The sequence below is a fragment of the Lithobates pipiens genome, unplaced genomic scaffold (genome assembly GCF_037356315.1).
Source record: "Lithobates pipiens isolate NorthernLeopardFrog02 unplaced genomic scaffold, aLitPip1_a1.2 Scaffold_8, whole genome shotgun sequence".
Taxonomy (NCBI): Eukaryota; Metazoa; Chordata; class Amphibia; order Anura; family Ranidae; genus Lithobates; species Lithobates pipiens.
In genome coordinates this window covers 592,825,179-592,843,872 of record NW_027507903.1, presented here as the reverse complement: position 1 = coordinate 592,843,872, position 18,694 = coordinate 592,825,179, and the positions used below count along the sequence as shown (strand labels likewise).

Genomic DNA, 18,694 nt, shown 5'->3' with positions numbered 1-18,694 from the left:
ATGGTCAGTGTATGTGTCAGTGCCAGTGTATGTGTCATGTCAGGGTATGTGTCGTGCCAGTGTATGTGTCAGTGTATGTGTCAGTGCCAGTGTATGTGTCATGTCAGGGTATGTGTCAGTGTATGTGTCATGTCAGTGTATGTGTCATGTCAGTGTATGTGTCATGTCAGGGTATGTGTCATGTCAGGGTATGTGTCAGGGTATGTGTCATGTCAGGGTATGTGTCATGTCAGGGTATGTGTCAGTGTATGTCATGCCAGTGTACGTGTATGTGCCAGTGTCAGTGTGATGTGTCAGTGTGATGTGTCAGTGTATGTGTCAGTGTGATGGTCAGTGTAGGTGTCAGTGTAGGTGTCAGTGTAGGTGTCAGTGTGATGGTCAGTGTAGGTGTCAGCGTGATGGTCAGTGTAGGTGTCAGCGTGATGGTCAGTGTAGGTGTCAGCGTGATGGTCAGTGTAATTGGCAGTGTAGGTGTCAGGTGGGTTAGTGTAGGTGCCAGGTGGGTTAGTGTAGGTGCCAGGTAGGTCGGGGTAATTATCAGGTAGGTCAGTGTAGGGGTCAGCATGATGTGAGTAGTGCAGGAAGTAGGAGTCAGGTGGATTAGTTTGTGTCAAGGGGTCAGTGTAGGGGTCAGATAGGTCATGTGTAGCAAAGGCAGGGTAAGGTGGAGTCATGTGCGCAGCCGGGGGGGGGGGCGGCAAAATTAGGTTTCGCCTAGGGTGTCAACGATCCTTGCACCAGCCCTGCCTACAGGCCAATGCTCTTTCACCGGAAACAAGGGCCTTGCAAAAAGACACTGCCAGAACGGCTTCCTTAAGCCCTGGACCAAGACACTTCCAGTATTCTTAATCAGTGACTGGGTTACAAATGAAGTTCCCCTTTAGCCTCATGATGCCAGGTCCAGCAGAGGAAACGCAGGCCAAAAAATAAGGTAGAATCCACTCTGGATTATAGGCAAGAGAAGATCAAGCAGCGTGTGCCAGTTGCAGATTGTTTACGGGAGCCCAGGTAAGCTACCACAGACAAGGGTCTATGGCAGGAAACAGTTGGTCAAACAATCACCTTCAGCCACCTTTATTTCTGGTGCAGATTCCAAGAGCCTCGAGGGGGGAGGTTGGCTTCCCGTCCCCTAGGACATTTCATCTCTCTGGTCCAGTGAGCGTTCCTGGCAGATGTGCATAAAGACTGCCCAATCAGAAGCTCAAGGACCTCAAAGCGCCCAAACAGGGACTTGAACCCTGGCCCCTTAGATTAAAAGTCTGATGCTCTACCGACTGAGCTATCCGGGCTCTGAAAAATCCACCACCAGAAGAGTCCAAAGCTGTTTGAATCTTGACATCTATGGTGGAAAAAGAGCATTCAGCCTGAAAGCACAAGTATTTGGCTTGCCCAGGCTGGCAAATCGTCCTCTCCCGTTTAATTTTCTAGGACAGGTTGAAGATAAAAGGGAGAATCTAACCTGTAAGCATGCAGATAGGGTCCAGTCCAGTTTCTGGCTTACTTTTACCTACAGGCCAATGCTCTTTCACCGGAAACAAGGGCCTTGCAAAAAGACACTGCCAGAACGGCTTCCTTAAGCCCTGGACCAAGACACTTCCAGTATTCTTAATCAGTGACTGGGTTACAAATGAAGTTCCCCTTTAGCCTCATGATGCCAGGTCCAGCAGAGGAAACGCAGGCCAAAAAATAAGGTAGAATCCACTCTGGATTATAGGCAAGAGAAGATCAAGCAGCGTGTGCCAGTCGCAGATTGTTTACGGGAGCCCAGGTAAGCTACCACAGACAAGGGTCTATGGCAGGAAACATTTGGTCAAACAATCACCTTCAGCCACCTTTATTTCTGGTGCAGATTCCAAGAGCCTCGAGGGGGGAGGTTGGCTTCCCGTCCCCTAGGACATTTCATCTCTCTGGTCCAGTGAGCGTTCCTGGCAGATGTGCATAAAGACTGCCCAATCAGAAGCTCAAGGACCTCAAAGCGCCCGAACAGGGACTTGAACCCTGGACCCTCAGATTAAAAGTCTGATGCTCTACCGACTGAGCTATCCGGGCTCTGAAAAATCCACCACCAGAAGAGTCCAAAGCTGTTTGAATCTTGACATCTATGGTGGAAAAAGAGCATTCAGCCTGAAAGCACAAGTATTTGGCTTGCCCAGGCTGGCCAATCGTCCTCTCCCGTTTAATTTTCTAGGACAGGTTGAAGATAAAAGGGAGAATCTAACCTGTAAGCATGCAGATAGGGTCCAGTCCAGTTTCTGGCTTACTTTTACCTACAGGCCAATGCTCTTTCACCGGAAACAAGGGCCTTGCAAAAAGACACTGCCAGAACGGCTTCCTTAAGCCCTGGACCAAGACACTTCCAGTATTCTTAATCAGTGACTGGGTTACAAATGAAGTTCCCCTTTAGCCTCATGATGCCAGGTCCAGCAGAGGAAACGCAGGCCAAAAAATAAGGTGGAATCCACCCTGGATTATAGGCAAGAGAAGATCAAGCAGCGTGTGCCAGTTGCAGATTGTTTACGGGAGCCCAGGTAAGCTACCACAGACAAGGGTCTATGGCAGGAAACAGTTGGTCAAACAATCACCTTCAGCCACCTTTATTTCTGGTGCAGATTCCAAGAGCCTCGAGGGGGGAGGTTGGCTTCCCGTCCCCTAGGACATTTCATCTCTCTGGTCCAGTGAGCGTTCCTGGCAGATGTGCATAAAGACTGCCCAATCAGAAGCTCAAGGACCTCAAAGCGCCCAAACAGGGACTTGAACCCTGGCCCCTTAGATTAAAAGTCTGATGCTCTACCGACTGAGCTATCCGGGCTCTGAAAAATCCACCACCAGAAGAGTCCAAAGCTGTTTGAATCTTGACATCTATGGTGGAAAAAGAGCATTCAGCCTGAAAGCACAAGTATTTGGCTTGCCCAGGCTGGCAAATCGTCCTCTCCCGTTTAATTTTCTAGGACAGGTTGAAGATAAAAGGGAGAATCTAACCTGTAAGCATGCAGATAGGGTCCAGTCCAGTTTCTGGCTTACTTTTACCTACAGGCCAATGCTCTTTCACCGGAAACAAGGGCCTTGCAAAAAGACACTGCCAGAACGGCTTCCTTAAGCCCTGGACCAAGACACTTCCAGTATTCTTAATCAGTGACTGGGTTACAAATGAAGTTCCCCTTTAGCCTCATGATGCCAGGTCCAGCAGAGGAAACGCAGGCCAAAAAATAAGGTAGAATCCACTCTGGATTATAGGCAAGAGAAGATCAAGCAGCGTGTGCCAGTTGCAGATTGTTTACGGGAGCCCAGGTAAGCTACCACAGACAAGGGTCTATGGCAGGAAACAGTTGGTCAAACAATCACCTTCAGCCACCTTTATTTCTGGTGCAGATTCCAAGAGCCTCGAGGGGGGAGGTTGGCTTCCCGTCCCCTAGGACATTTCATCTCTCTGGTCCAGTGAGCGTTCCTGGCAGATGTGCATAAATACTGCCCAATCAGAAGCTCAAGGACCTCAAAGCACCCGAACAGGGACTTGAACCCTGGACCCTCAGATTAAAAGTCTGATGCTCTACCGACTGAGCTATCCGGGCTCTGAAAAACCCACCACCAGAAGAGTCCAAAGCTGTTTGAATCTTGACATCTATGGTGGAAAAAGAGCATTCAGCCTGAAAGCACAAGTATTTGGCTTGCCCAGGCTGGCAAATCGTCCTCTCCCGTTTAATTTTCTAGGACAGGTTGAAGATAAAAGGGAGAATCTAACCTGTAAGCATGCAGATAGGGTCCAGTCCAGTTTCTGGCTTACTTTTACCTACAGGCCAATGCTCTTTCACCGGAAACAAGGGCCTTGCAAAAAGACACTGCCAGAACGGCTTCCTTAAGCCCTGGACCAAGACACTTCCAGTATTCTTAATCAGTGACTGGGTTACAAATGAAGTTCCCCTTTAGCCTCATGATGCCAGGTCCAGCAGAGGAAACGCAGGCCAAAAAATAAGGTAGAATCCACTCTGGATTATAGGCAAGAGAAGATCAAGCAGCGTGTGCCAGTTGCAGATTGTTTACGGGAGCCCAGGTAAGCTACCACAGACAAGGGTCTATGGCAGGAAACAGTTGGTCAAACAATCACCTTCAGCCACCTTTATTTCTGGTGCAGATTCCAAGAGCCTCGAGGGGGGAGGTTGGCTTCCCGTCCCCTAGGACATTTCATCTCTCTGGTCCAGTGAGCGTTCCTGGCAGATGTGCATAAATACTGCCCAATCAGAAGCTCAAGGACCTCAAAGCACCCGAACAGGGACTTGAACCCTGGACCCTCAGATTAAAAGTCTGATGCTCTACCGACTGAGCTATCCGGGCTCTGAAAAACCCACCACCAGAAGAGTCCAAAGCTGTTTGAATCTTGACATCTATGGTGGAAAAAGAGCATTCAGCCTGAAAGCACAAGTATTTGGCTTGCCCAGGCTGGCAAATCGTCCTCTCCCGTTTAATTTTCTAGGACAGGTTGAAGATAAAAGGGAGAATCTAACCTGTAAGCATGCAGATAGGGTCCAGTCCAGTTTCTGGCTTACTTTTACCTACAGGCCAATGCTCTTTCACCGGAAACAAGGGCCTTGCAAAAAGACACTGCCAGAACGGCTTCCTTAAGCCCTGGACCAAGACACTTCCAGTATTCTTAATCAGTGACTGGGTTACAAATGAAGTTCCCCTTTAGCCTCATGATGCCAGGTCCAGCAGAGGAAACGCAGGCCAAAAAATAAGGTAGAATCCACTCTGGATTATAGGCAAGAGAAGAACAAGCAGCGTGTGCCAGTTGCAGATTGTTTACGGGAGCCCAGGTAAGCTACCACAGACAAGGGTCTATGGCAGGAAACAGTTGGTCAAACAATCACCTTCAGCCACCTTTATTTCTGGTGCAGATTCCAAGAGCCTCGAGGGGGGAGGTTGGCTTCCCGTCCCCTAGGACATTTCATCTCTCTGGTCCAGCGAGCGTTCCTGGCAGATGTGCATGAAGACTGCCCAATCAGAAGCTCAAGGACCTCAAAGCGCCCAAACAGGGACTTGAACCCTGGCCCCTTAGATTAAAAGTCTGATGCTCTACCGACTGAGCTATCCGGGCTCTGAAAAATCCACCACCAGAAGAGTCCAAAGCTGTTTGAATCTTGACATCTATGGTGGAAAAAGAGCATTCAGCCTGAAAGCACAAGTATTTGGCTTGCCCAGGCAGGCAAATCGTCCTCTCCCGTTTAATTTTCTAGGACAGGTTGAAGATAAAAGGGAGAATCTAACCTGTAAGCATGCAGATAGGGTCCAGTCCAGTTTCTGGCTTACTTTTACCTACAGGCCAATGCTCTTTCACCGGAAACAAGGGCCTTGCAAAAAGACACTGCCAGAACGGCTTCCTTAAGCCCTGGACCAAGACACTTCCAGTATTCTTAATCAGTGACTGGGTTACAAATGAAGTTCCCCTTTAGCCTCATGATGCCAGGTCCAGCAGAGGAAACGCAGGCCAAAAAATAAGGTAGAATCCACTCTGGATTATAGGCAAGAGAAGATCAAGCAGCGTGTGCCAGTCGCAGATTGTTTACGGGAGCCCAGGTAAGCTACCACAGACAAGGGTCTATGGCAGGAAACAGTTGGTCAAACAATCACCTTCAGCCACCTTTATTTCTGGTGCAGATTCCAAGAGCCTCGAGGGGGGAGGTTGGCTTCCCGTCCCCTAGGACATTTCATCTCTCTGGTCCAGTGAGCGTTCCTGGCAGATGTGCATAAAGACTGCCCAATCAGAAGCTCAAGGACCTCAAAGCGCCCGAACAGGGACTTGAACCCTGGACCCTCAGATTAAAAGTCTGATGCTCTACCGACTGAGCTATCCGGGCTCTGAAAAATCCACCACCAGAAGAGTCCAAAGCTGTTTGAATCTTGACATCTATGGTGGAAAAAGAGCATTCAGCCTGAAAGCACAAGTATTTGGCTTGCCCAGGCTGGCCAATCGTCCTCTCCCGTTTAATTTTCTAGGACAGGTTGAAGATAAAAGGGAGAATCTAACCTGTAAGCATGCAGATAGGGTCCAGTCCAGTTTCTGGCTTACTTTTACCTACAGGCCAATGCTCTTTCACCGGAAACAAGGGCCTTGCAAAAAGACACTGCCAGAACGGCTTCCTTAAGCCCTGGACCAAGACACTTCCAGTATTCTTAATCAGTGACTGGGTTACAAATGAAGTTCCCCTTTAGCCTCATGATGCCAGGTCCAGCAGAGGAAACGCAGGCCAAAAAATAAGGTGGAATCCACCCTGGATTATAGGCAAGAGAAGATCAAGCAGCGTGTGCCAGTTGCAGATTGTTTACGGGAGCCCAGGTAAGCTACCACAGACAAGGGTCTATGGCAGGAAACAGTTGGTCAAACAATCACCTTCAGCCACCTTTATTTCTGGTGCAGATTCCAAGAGCCTCGAGGGGGGAGGTTGGCTTCCCGTCCCCTAGGACATTTCATCTCTCTGGTCCAGTGAGCGTTCCTGGCAGATGTGCATAAAGACTGCCCAATCAGAAGCTCAAGGACCTCAAAGCGCCCAAACAGGGACTTGAACCCTGGCCCCTTAGATTAAAAGTCTGATGCTCTACCGACTGAGCTATCCGGGCTCTGAAAAATCCACCACCAGAAGAGTCCAAAGCTGTTTGAATCTTGACATCTATGGTGGAAAAAGAGCATTCAGCCTGAAAGCACAAGTATTTGGCTTGCCCAGGCTGGCAAATCGTCCTCTCCCGTTTAATTTTCTAGGACAGGTTGAAGATAAAAGGGAGAATCTAACCTGTAAGCATGCAGATAGGGTCCAGTCCAGTTTCTGGCTTACTTTTACCTACAGGCCAATGCTCTTTCACCGGAAACAAGGGCCTTGCAAAAAGACACTGCCAGAACGGCTTCCTTAAGCCCTGGACCAAGACACTTCCAGTATTCTTAATCAGTGACTGGGTTACAAATGAAGTTCCCCTTTAGCCTCATGATGCCAGGTCCAGCAGAGGAAACGCAGGCCAAAAAATAAGGTAGAATCCACTCTGGATTATAGGCAAGAGAAGATCAAGCAGCGTGTGCCAGTTGCAGATTGTTTACGGGAGCCCAGGTAAGCTACCACAGACAAGGGTCTATGGCAGGAAACAGTTGGTCAAACAATCACCTTCAGCCACCTTTATTTCTGGTGCAGATTCCAAGAGCCTCGAGGGGGGAGGTTGGCTTCCCGTCCCCTAGGACATTTCATCTCTCTGGTCCAGTGAGCGTTCCTGGCAGATGTGCATAAATACTGCCCAATCAGAAGCTCAAGGACCTCAAAGCACCCGAACAGGGACTTGAACCCTGGACCCTCAGATTAAAAGTCTGATGCTCTACCGACTGAGCTATCCGGGCTCTGAAAAACCCACCACCAGAAGAGTCCAAAGCTGTTTGAATCTTGACATCTATGGTGGAAAAAGAGCATTCAGCCTGAAAGCACAAGTATTTGGCTTGCCCAGGCTGGCAAATCGTCCTCTCCCGTTTAATTTTCTAGGACAGGTTGAAGATAAAAGGGAGAATCTAACCTGTAAGCATGCAGATAGGGTCCAGTCCAGTTTCTGGCTTACTTTTACCTACAGGCCAATGCTCTTTCACCGGAAACAAGGGCCTTGCAAAAAGACACTGCCAGAACGGCTTCCTTAAGCCCTGGACCAAGACACTTCCAGTATTCTTAATCAGTGACTGGGTTACAAATGAAGTTCCCCTTTAGCCTCATGATGCCAGGTCCAGCAGAGGAAACGCAGGCCAAAAAATAAGGTAGAATCCACTCTGGATTATAGGCAAGAGAAGATCAAGCAGCGTGTGCCAGTTGCAGATTGTTTACGGGAGCCCAGGTAAGCTACCACAGACAAGGGTCTATGGCAGGAAACAGTTGGTCAAACAATCACCTTCAGCCACCTTTATTTCTGGTGCAGATTCCAAGAGCCTCGAGGGGGGAGGTTGGCTTCCCGTCCCCTAGGACATTTCATCTCTCTGGTCCAGTGAGCGTTCCTGGCAGATGTGCATAAATACTGCCCAATCAGAAGCTCAAGGACCTCAAAGCACCCGAACAGGGACTTGAACCCTGGACCCTCAGATTAAAAGTCTGATGCTCTACCGACTGAGCTATCCGGGCTCTGAAAAACCCACCACCAGAAGAGTCCAAAGCTGTTTGAATCTTGACATCTATGGTGGAAAAAGAGCATTCAGCCTGAAAGCACAAGTATTTGGCTTGCCCAGGCTGGCAAATCGTCCTCTCCCGTTTAATTTTCTAGGACAGGTTGAAGATAAAAGGGAGAATCTAACCTGTAAGCATGCAGATAGGGTCCAGTCCAGTTTCTGGCTTACTTTTACCTACAGGCCAATGCTCTTTCACCGGAAACAAGGGCCTTGCAAAAAGACACTGCCAGAACGGCTTCCTTAAGCCCTGGACCAAGACACTTCCAGTATTCTTAATCAGTGACTGGGTTACAAATGAAGTTCCCCTTTAGCCTCATGATGCCAGGTCCAGCAGAGGAAACGCAGGCCAAAAAATAAGGTAGAATCCACTCTGGATTATAGGCAAGAGAAGAACAAGCAGCGTGTGCCAGTTGCAGATTGTTTACGGGAGCCCAGGTAAGCTACCACAGACAAGGGTCTATGGCAGGAAACAGTTGGTCAAACAATCACCTTCAGCCACCTTTATTTCTGGTGCAGATTCCAAGAGCCTCGAGGGGGGAGGTTGGCTTCCCGTCCCCTAGGACATTTCATCTCTCTGGTCCAGCGAGCGTTCCTGGCAGATGTGCATGAAGACTGCCCAATCAGAAGCTCAAGGACCTCAAAGCGCCCAAACAGGGACTTGAACCCTGGCCCCTTAGATTAAAAGTCTGATGCTCTACCGACTGAGCTATCCGGGCTCTGAAAAATCCACCACCAGAAGAGTCCAAAGCTGTTTGAATCTTGACATCTATGGTGGAAAAAGAGCATTCAGCCTGAAAGCACAAGTATTTGGCTTGCCCAGGCAGGCAAATCGTCCTCTCCCGTTTAATTTTCTAGGACAGGTTGAAGATAAAAGGGAGAATCTAACCTGTAAGCATGCAGATAGGGTCCAGTCCAGTTTCTGGCTTACTTTTACCTACAGGCCAATGCTCTTTCACCGGAAACAAGGGCCTTGCAAAAAGACACTGCCAGAACGGCTTCCTTAAGCCCTGGACCAAGACACTTCCAGTATTCTTAATCAGTGACTGGGTTACAAATGAAGTTCCCCTTTAGCCTCATGATGCCAGGTCCAGCAGAGGAAACGCAGGCCAAAAAATAAGGTAGAATCCACTCTGGATTATAGGCAAGAGAAGATCAAGCAGCGTGTGCCAGTCGCAGATTGTTTACGGGAGCCCAGGTAAGCTACCACAGACAAGGGTCTATGGCAGGAAACAGTTGGTCAAACAATCACCTTCAGCCACCTTTATTTCTGGTGCAGATTCCAAGAGCCTCGAGGGGGGAGGTTGGCTTCCCGTCCCCTAGGACATTTCATCTCTCTGGTCCAGTGAGCGTTCCTGGCAGATGTGCATAAAGACTGCCCAATCAGAAGCTCAAGGACCTCAAAGCGCCTGAAGAGGGACTTGAACCCTGGACCCTCAGATTAAAAGTCTGATGCTCTACCGACTGAGCTATCCGGGCTCTGAAAAATCCTCCACCAGAAGAGTCCAAAGCTGTTTGAATCTTGACATCTATGGTGGAAAAAGAGCATTCAGCCTGAAAGCACAAGTATTTGGCTTGCCCAGGCTGGCCAATCGTCCTCTCCCGTTTAATTTTCTAGGACAGGTTGAAGATAAAAGGGAGAATCTAACCTGTAAGCATGCAGATAGGGTCCAGTCCAGTTTCTGGCTTACTTTTACCTACAGGTCAATGCTCTTTCACCGGAAACAAGGGCCTTGCAAAAAGACACTGCCCGAACGGCTTCCTTAAGCCCTGGACCAAGACACTTCCAGTATTCTTAATCAGTGACTGGGTTACAAATGAAGTTCCCCTTTAGCCTCATGATGCCAGGTCCAGCAGAGGAAACGCAGGCCAGAAAATAAGGTAGAATCCACTCTGGATTATAGGCAAGAGAAGATCAAGCAGCGCGTGCCAGTCGAAGATTGTTTACGGGAGCCCAGGTAAGCTACCACAGACAAGGGTCCATGGCAGGAAACAGTTGGTCAAACAATCACCTTCAGCCACCTTTATTTCTGGTGCAGATTCCAAGAGCCTCAAGGGGGGAGGTTGGCTTCCCGTCCCCTAGGACATTTCATCTCTCTGGTCCAGTGAGCGTTCCTGGCAGATGTGCATAAAGACTGCCCAATCAGAAGCTCAAGGACCTCAAAGCGCCCGAACAGGGACTTGAACCCTGGACCCTCAGATTAAAAGTCTGATGCTCTACCGACTGAGCTATCCGGGCTCTGAAAAACCCACCACCAGAAGAGTCCAAAGCTGTTTGAATCTTGACATCTATGGTGGAAAAAGAGCATTCAGCCTGAAAGCACAAGTATTTGGCTTGCCCAGGCTGGCAAATCGTCCTCTCCCGTTTAATTTTCTAGGACAGGTTGAAGATAAAAGGGAGAATCTAACCTGTAAGCATGCAGATAGGGTCCAGTCCAGTTTCTGGCTTACTTTTACCTACAGGCCAATGCTCTTTCACCGGAAACAAGGGCCTTGCAAAAAGACACTGCCAGAACGGCTTCCTTAAGCCCTGGACCAAGACACTTCCAGTATTCTTAATCAGTGACTGGGTTACAAATGAAGTTCCCCTTTAGCCTCATGATGCCAGGTCCAGCAGAGGAAACGCAGGCCAAAAAATAAGGTAGAATCCACTCTGGATTATAGGCAAGAGAAGATCAAGCAGCGTGTGCCAGTCGCAGATTGTTTACGGGAGCCCAGGTAAGCTACCACAGACAAGGGTCTATGGCAGGAAACAGTTGGTCAAACAATCACCTTCAGCCACCTTTATTTCTGGTGCAGATTCCAAGAGCCTCGAGGGGGGAGGTTGGCTTCCCGTCCCCTAGGACATTTCATCTCTCTGGTCCAGTGAGCGTTCCTGGCAGATGTGCATAAAGACTGCCCAATCAGAAGCTCAAGGACCTCAAAGCGCCTGAACAGGGACTTGAACCCTGGACCCTCAGATTAAAAGTCTGATGCTCTACCGACTGAGCTATCCGGGCTCTGAAAAATCCACCACCAGAAGAGTCCAAAGCTGTTTGAATCTTGACATCTATGGTGGAAAAAGAGCATTCAGCCTGAAAGCACAAGTATTTGGCTTGCCCAGGCTGGCCAATCGTCCTCTCCCGTTTAATTTTCTAGGACAGGTTGAAGATAAAAGGGAGAATCTAACCTGTAAGCATGCAGATAGGGTCCAGTCCAGTTTCTGGCTTACTTTTACCTACAGGCCAATGCTCTTTCACCGGAAACAAGGGCCTTGCAAAAAGACACTGCCAGAACGGCTTCCTTAAGCCCTGGACCAAGACACTTCCAGTATTCTTAATCAGTGACTGGGTTACAAATGAAGTTCCCCTTTAGCCTCATGATGCCAGGTCCAGCAGAGGAAACGCAGGCCAAAAAATAAGGTAGAATCCACTCTGGATTATAGGCAAGAGAAGAACAAGCAGCGTGTGCCAGTTGCAGATTGTTTACGGGAGCCCAGGTAAGCTACCACAGACAAGGGTCTATGGCAGGAAACAGTTGGTCAAACAATCACCTTCAGCCACCTTTATTTCTGGTGCAGATTCCAAGAGCCTCGAGGGGGGAGGTTGGCTTCCCGTCCCCTAGGACATTTCATCTCTCTGGTCCAGCGAGCGTTCCTGGCAGATGTGCATGAAGACTGCCCAATCAGAAGCTCAAGGACCTCAAAGCGCCCAAACAGGGACTTGAACCCTGGCCCCTTAGATTAAAAGTCTGATGCTCTACCGACTGAGCTATCCGGGCTCTGAAAAATCCACCACCAGAAGAGTCCAAAGCTGTTTGAATCTTGACATCTATGGTGGAAAAAGAGCATTCAGCCTGAAAGCACAAGTATTTGGCTTGCCCAGGCTGGCCAATCGTCCTCTCCCGTTTAATTTTCTAGGACAGGTTGAAGATAAAAGGGAGAATCTAACCTGTAAGCATGCAGATAGGGTCCAGTCCAGTTTCTGGCTTACTTTTACCTACAGGTCAATGCTCTTTCACCGGAAACAAGGGCCTTGCAAAAAGACACTGCCCGAACGGCTTCCTTAAGCCCTGGACCAAGACACTTCCAGTATTCTTAATCAGTGACTGGGTTACAAATGAAGTTCCCCTTTAGCCTCATGATGCCAGGTCCAGCAGAGGAAACGCAGGCCAGAAAATAAGGTAGAATCCACTCTGGATTATAGGCAAGAGAAGATCAAGCAGCGCGTGCCAGTCGAAGATTGTTTACGGGAGCCCAGGTAAGCTACCACAGACAAGGGTCCATGGCAGGAAACAGTTGGTCAAACAATCACCTTCAGCCACCTTTATTTCTGGTGCAGATTCCAAGAGCCTCAAGGGGGGAGGTTGGCTTCCCGTCCCCTAGGACATTTCATCTCTCTGGTCCAGTGAGCGTTCCTGGCAGATGTGCATAAAGACTGCCCAATCAGAAGCTCAAGGACCTCAAAGCGCCCGAACAGGGACTTGAACCCTGGACCCTCAAGATTAAAAGTCTGATGCTCTACCGACTGAGCTATCCGGGCTCTGAAAAACCCACCACCAGAAGAGTCCAAAGCTGTTTGAATCTTGACATCTATGGTGGAAAAAGAGCATTCAGCCTGAAAGCACAAGTATTTGGCTTGCCCAGGCTGGCAAATCGTCCTCTCCCGTTTAATTTTCTAGGACATGTTGAAGATAAAAGGGAGAATCTAACCTGTAAGCATGCAGATAGGGTCCAGTCCAGTTTCTGGCTTACTTTTACCTACAGGCCAATGCTCTTTCACCGGAAACAAGGGCCTTGCAAAAAGACACTGCCAGAACGGCTTCCTTAAGCCCGGGACCAAGACACTTCCAGTATTCTTAATCAGTGACTGGGTTACAAATGAAGTTCCCCTTTAGCCTCATGATGCCAGGTCCAGCAGAGGAAACGCAGGCCAAGAAATAAGGTAGAATCCACTCTGGATTATAGGCAAGAGAAGATCAAGCAGCGTGTGCCAGTCGCAGATTGTTTACGGGAGCCCAGGTAAGCTACCACAGACAAGGGTCTATGGCAGGAAACAGTTGGTCAAACAATCACCTTCAGCCACCTTTATTTCTGGTGCAGATTCCAAGAGCCTCGAGGGGGGAGGTTGGCTTCCCGTCCCCTAGGACATTTCATCTCTCTGGTCCAGTGAGCGTTCCTGGCAGATGTGCATAAAGACTGCCCAATCAGAAGCTCAAGGACCTCAAAGCGCCTGAACAGGGACTTGAACCCTGGACCCTCAGATTAAAAGTCTGATGCTCTACCGACTGAGCTATCCGGGCTCTGAAAAACCCACCACCAGAAGAGTCCAAAGCTGTTTGAATCTTGACATCTATGGTGGAAAAAGAGCATTCAGCCTGAAAGCACAAGTATTTGGCTTGCCCAGGCTGGCAAATCGTCCTCTCCCGTTTAATTTTCTAGGACAGGTTGAAGATAAAAGGGAGAATCTAACCTGTAAGCATGCAGATAGGGTCCAGTCCAGTTTCTGGCTTACTTTTACCTACAGGCCAATGCTCTTTCACCGGAAACAAGGGCCTTGCAAAAAGACACTGCCAGAACGGCTTCCTTAAGCCCTGGACCAAGACACTTCCAGTATTCTTAATCAGTGACTGGGTTACAAATGAAGTTCCCCTTTAGCCTCATGATGCCAGGTCCAGCAGAGGAAACGCAGGCCAAAAAATAAGGTAGAATCCACTCTGGATTATAGGCAAGAGAAGATCAAGCAGCGTGTGCCAGTTGCAGATTGTTTACGGGAGCCCAGGTAAGCTACCACAGACAAGGGTCTATGGCAGGAAACAGTTGGTCAAACAATCACCTTCAGCAACCTTTATTTCTGGTGCAGATTCCAAGAGCCTCGAGGGGGGAGGTTGGCTTCCCGTCCCCTAGGACATTTCATCTCTCTGGTCCAGTGAGCGTTCCTGGCAGATGTGCATAAAGACTGCCCAATCAGAAGCTCAAGGACCTCAAAGCGCCTGAACAGGGACTTGAACCCTGGACCCTCAGATTAAAAGTCTGATGCTCTACCGACTGAGCTATCCGGGCTCTGAAAAACCCACCACCAGAAGAGTCCAAAGCTGTTTGAATCTTGACATCTATGGTGGAAAAAGAGCATTCAGCCTGAAAGCACAAGTATTTGGCTTGCCCAGGCTGGCAAATCGTCCTCTCCCGTTTAATTTTCTAGGACAGGTTGAAGATAAAAGGGAGAATCTAACCTGTAAGCATGCAGATAGGGTCCAGTCCAGTTTCTGGCTTACTTTTACCTACAGGCCAATGCTCTTTCACCGGAAACAAGGGCCTTGCAAAAAGACACTGCCAGAACGGCTTCCTTAAGCCCTGGACCAAGACACTTCCAGTATTCTTAATCAGTGACTGGGTTACAAATGAAGTTCCCCTTTAGCCTCATGATGCCAGGTCCAGCAGAGGAAACGCAGGCCAAAAAATAAGGTAGAATCCACTCTGGATTATAGGCAAGAGAAGATCAAGCAGCGTGTGCCAGTTGCAGATTGTTTACGGGAGCCCAGGTAAGCTACCACAGACAAGGGTCTATGGCAGGAAACAGTTGGTCAAACAATCACCTTCAGCCACCTTTATTTCTGGTGCAGATTCCAAGAGCCTCGAGGGGGGAGGTTGGCTTCCCGTCCCCTAGGACATTTCATCTCTCTGGTCCAGTGAGCGTTCCTGGCAGATGTGCATAAAGACTGCCCAATCAGAAGCTCAAGGACCTCAAAGCGCCCGAACAGGGACTTGAACCCTGGACCCTCAGATTAAAAGTCTGATGCTCTACCGACTGAGCTATCCGGGCTCTGAAAAACCCACCACCAGAAGAGTCCAAAGCTGTTTGAATCTTGACATCTATGGTGGAAAAAGAGCATTCAGCCTGAAAGCACAAGTATTTGGCTTGCCCAGGCTGGCAAATCGTCCTCTCCCGTTTAATTTTCTAGGACAGGTTGAAGATAAAAGGGAGAATCTAACCTGTAAGCATGCAGATAGGGTCCAGTCCAGTTTCTGGCTTACTTTTACCTACAGGCCAATGCTCTTTCACCGGAAACAAGGGCCTTGCAAAAAGACACTGCCAGAACGGCTTCCTTAAGCCCGGGACCAAGACACTTCCAGTATTCTTAATCAGTGACTGGGTTACAAATGAAGTTCCCCTTTAGCCTCATGATGCCAGGTCCAGCAGAGGAAACGCAGGCCAAGAAATAAGGTAGAATCCACTCTGGATTATAGGCAAGAGAAGATCAAGCAGCGTGTGCCAGTCGCAGATTGTTTACGGGAGCCCAGGTAAGCTACCACAGACAAGGGTCTATGGCAGGAAACAGTTGGTCAAACAATCACCTTCAGCCACCTTTATTTCTGGTGCAGATTCCAAGAGCCTCGAGGGGGGAGGTTGGCTTCCCGTCCCCTAGGACATTTCATCTCTCTGGTCCAGTGAGCGTTCCTGGCAGATGTGCATAAAGACTGCCCAATCAGAAGCTCAAGGACCTCAAAGCGCCTGAACAGGGACTTGAACCCTGGACCCTCAGATTAAAAGTCTGATGCTCTACCGACTGAGCTATCCGGGCTCTGAAAAACCCACCACCAGAAGAGTCCAAAGCTGTTTGAATCTTGACATCTATGGTGGAAAAAGAGCATTCAGCCTGAAAGCACAAGTATTTGGCTTGCCCAGGCTGGCAAATCGTCCTCTCCCGTTTAATTTTCTAGGACAGGTTGAAGATAAAAGGGAGAATCTAACCTGTAAGCATGCAGATAGGGTCCAGTCCAGTTTCTGGCTTACTTTTACCTACAGGCCAATGCTCTTTCACCGGAAACAAGGGCCTTGCAAAAAGACACTGCCAGAACGGCTTCCTTAAGCCCTGGACCAAGACACTTCCAGTATTCTTAATCAGTGACTGGGTTACAAATGAAGTTCCCCTTTAGCCTCATGATGCCAGGTCCAGCAGAGGAAACGCAGGCCAAAAAATAAGGTAGAATCCACTCTGGATTATAGGCAAGAGAAGATCAAGCAGCGTGTGCCAGTTGCAGATTGTTTACGGGAGCCCAGGTAAGCTACCACAGACAAGGGTCTATGGCAGGAAACAGTTGGTCAAACAATCACCTTCAGCAACCTTTATTTCTGGTGCAGATTCCAAGAGCCTCGAGGGGGGAGGTTGGCTTCCCGTCCCCTAGGACATTTCATCTCTCTGGTCCAGTGAGCGTTCCTGGCAGATGTGCATAAAGACTGCCCAATCAGAAGCTCAAGGACCTCAAAGCGCCTGAACAGGGACTTGAACCCTGGACCCTCAGATTAAAAGTCTGATGCTCTACCGACTGAGCTATCCGGGCTCTGAAAAACCCACCACCAGAAGAGTCCAAAGCTGTTTGAATCTTGACATCTATGGTGGAAAAAGAGCATTCAGCCTGAAAGCACAAGTATTTGGCTTGCCCAGGCTGGCAAATCGTCCTCTCCCGTTTAATTTTCTAGGACAGGTTGAAGATAAAAGGGAGAATCTAACCTGTAAGCATGCAGATAGGGTCCAGTCCAGTTTCTGGCTTACTTTTACCTACAGGCCAATGCTCTTTCACCGGAAACAAGGGCCTTGCAAAAAGACACTGCCAGAACGGCTTCCTTAAGCCCTGGACCAAGACACTTCCAGTATTCTTAATCAGTGACTGGGTTACAAATGAAGTTCCCCTTTAGCCTCATGATGCCAGGTCCAGCAGAGGAAACGCAGGCCAAAAAATAAGGTAGAATCCACTCTGGATTATAGGCAAGAGAAGATCAAGCAGCGTGTGCCAGTTGCAGATTGTTTACGGGAGCCCAGGTAAGCTACCACAGACAAGGGTCTATGGCAGGAAACAGTTGGTCAAACAATCACCTTCAGCCACCTTTATTTCTGGTGCAGATTCCAAGAGCCTCGAGGGGGGAGGTTGGCTTCCCGTCCCCTAGGACATTTCATCTCTCTGGTCCAGTGAGCGTTCCTGGCAGATGTGCATAAAGACTGCCCAATCAGAAGCTCAAGGACCTCAAAGCGCCCGAACAGGGACTTGAACCCTGGACCCTCAGATTAAAAGTCTGATGCTCTACCGACTGAGCTATCCGGGCTCTGAAAAACCCACCACCAGAAGAGTCCAAAGCTGTTTGAATCTTGACATCTATGGTGGAAAAAGAGCATTCAGCCTGAAAGCACAAGTATTTGGCTTGCCCAGGCTGGCAAATCGTCCTCTCCCGTTTAATTTTCTAGGACAGGTTGAAGATAAAAGGGAGAATCTAACCTGTAAGCATGCAGATAGGGTCCAGTCCAGTTTCTGGCTTACTTTTACCTACAGGCCAATGCTCTTTCACCGGAAACAAGGGCCTTGCAAAAAGACACTGCCAGAACGGCTTCCTTAAGCCCTGGACCAAGACACTTCCAGTATTCTTAATCAGTGACTGGGTTACAAATGAAGTTCCCCTTTAGCCTCATGATGCCAGGTCCAGCAGAGGAAACGCAGGCCAAAAAATAAGGTAGAATCCACTCTGGATTATAGGCAAGAGAAGATCAAGCAGCGTGTGCCAGTTGCAGATTGTTTACGGGAGCCCAGGTAAGCTACCACAGACAAGGGTCTATGGCAGGAAACAGTTGGTCAAACAATCACCTTCAGCAACCTTTATTTCTGGTGCAGATTCCAAGAGCCTCGAGGGGGGAGGTTGGCTTCCCGTCCCCTAGGACATTTCATCTCTCTGGTCCAGTGAGCGTTCCTGGCAGATGTGCATAAAGACTGCCCAATCAGAAGCTCAAGGACCTCAATGCGCCCAAACAGGGACTTGAACCCTGGCCCCTAAGATTAAAAGTCTGATGCTCTACCGACTGAGCTATCCGGGCTCTGAAAAATCCACCACCAGAAGAGTCCAAAGCTGTTTGAATCTTGACATCTATGGTGGAAAAAGAGCATTCAGCCTGAAAGCACAAGTATTTGGCTTGCCCAGGCTGGCCAATCGTCCTCTCCCGTTTAATTTTCTAGGACAGGTTGAAGATAAAAGGGAGAATCTAACCTGTAAGCATGCAGATAGGGTCCAGTCCAGTTTCTGGCTTACTTTTACCTACAGGCCAATGCTCTTTCACCGGAAACAAGGGCCTTGCAAAAAGACACTGCCAGAACGGCTTCCTTAAGCCCTGGACCAAGACACTTCCAGTATTCTTAATCAGTGACTGGGTTACAAATGAAGTTCCCCTTTAGCCTCATGATGCCAGGTCCAGCAGAGGAAACGCAGGCCAAAAAATAAGGTAGAATCCACTCTGGATTATAGGCAAGAGAAGATCAAGCAGCGTGTGCCAGTTGCAGATTGTTTACGGGAGCCCAGGTAAGCTACCACAGACAAGGGTCTATGGCAGGAAACAGTTGGTCAAACAATCACCTTCAGCCACCTTTATTTCTGGTGCAGATTCCAAGAGCCTCGAGGGGGGAGGTTGGCTTCCCGTCCCCTAGGACATTTCATCTCTCTGGTCCAGTGAGCGTTCCTGGCAGATGTGCATAAAGACTGCCCAATCAGAAGCTCAAGGACCTCA

The 18,694-nt window shown here is 48.9% G+C and overlaps 5 non-coding genes across 5 annotated transcripts; all 5 read right to left on the bottom strand.

Moving 5' to 3' along the window:
• Positions 1-1,976: 1,976 nt before the first annotated feature.
• TRNAK-UUU (transfer RNA lysine (anticodon UUU)) lies at positions 1,977-2,049 on the bottom strand. Its single transcript has one exon. It is a non-coding gene; the product is annotated as a tRNA-Lys (tRNA).
• Positions 2,050-5,776: 3,727 nt separating this feature from the next.
• On the bottom strand, positions 5,777-5,849 carry TRNAK-UUU (transfer RNA lysine (anticodon UUU)). The gene has a single exon. It is a non-coding gene; the product is annotated as a tRNA-Lys (tRNA).
• Positions 5,850-10,336: 4,487 nt separating this feature from the next.
• TRNAK-UUU (transfer RNA lysine (anticodon UUU)) lies at positions 10,337-10,409 on the bottom strand. The gene has a single exon. It is a non-coding gene; the product is annotated as a tRNA-Lys (tRNA).
• A 4,488-nt stretch (positions 10,410-14,897) lies between these two features.
• TRNAK-UUU (transfer RNA lysine (anticodon UUU)) lies at positions 14,898-14,970 on the bottom strand. Its single transcript has one exon. It is a non-coding gene; the product is annotated as a tRNA-Lys (tRNA).
• A 2,207-nt stretch (positions 14,971-17,177) lies between these two features.
• TRNAK-UUU (transfer RNA lysine (anticodon UUU)) lies at positions 17,178-17,250 on the bottom strand. The gene has a single exon. It is a non-coding gene; the product is annotated as a tRNA-Lys (tRNA).
• Between the last annotated feature and the right edge of the window lie 1,444 nt (positions 17,251-18,694).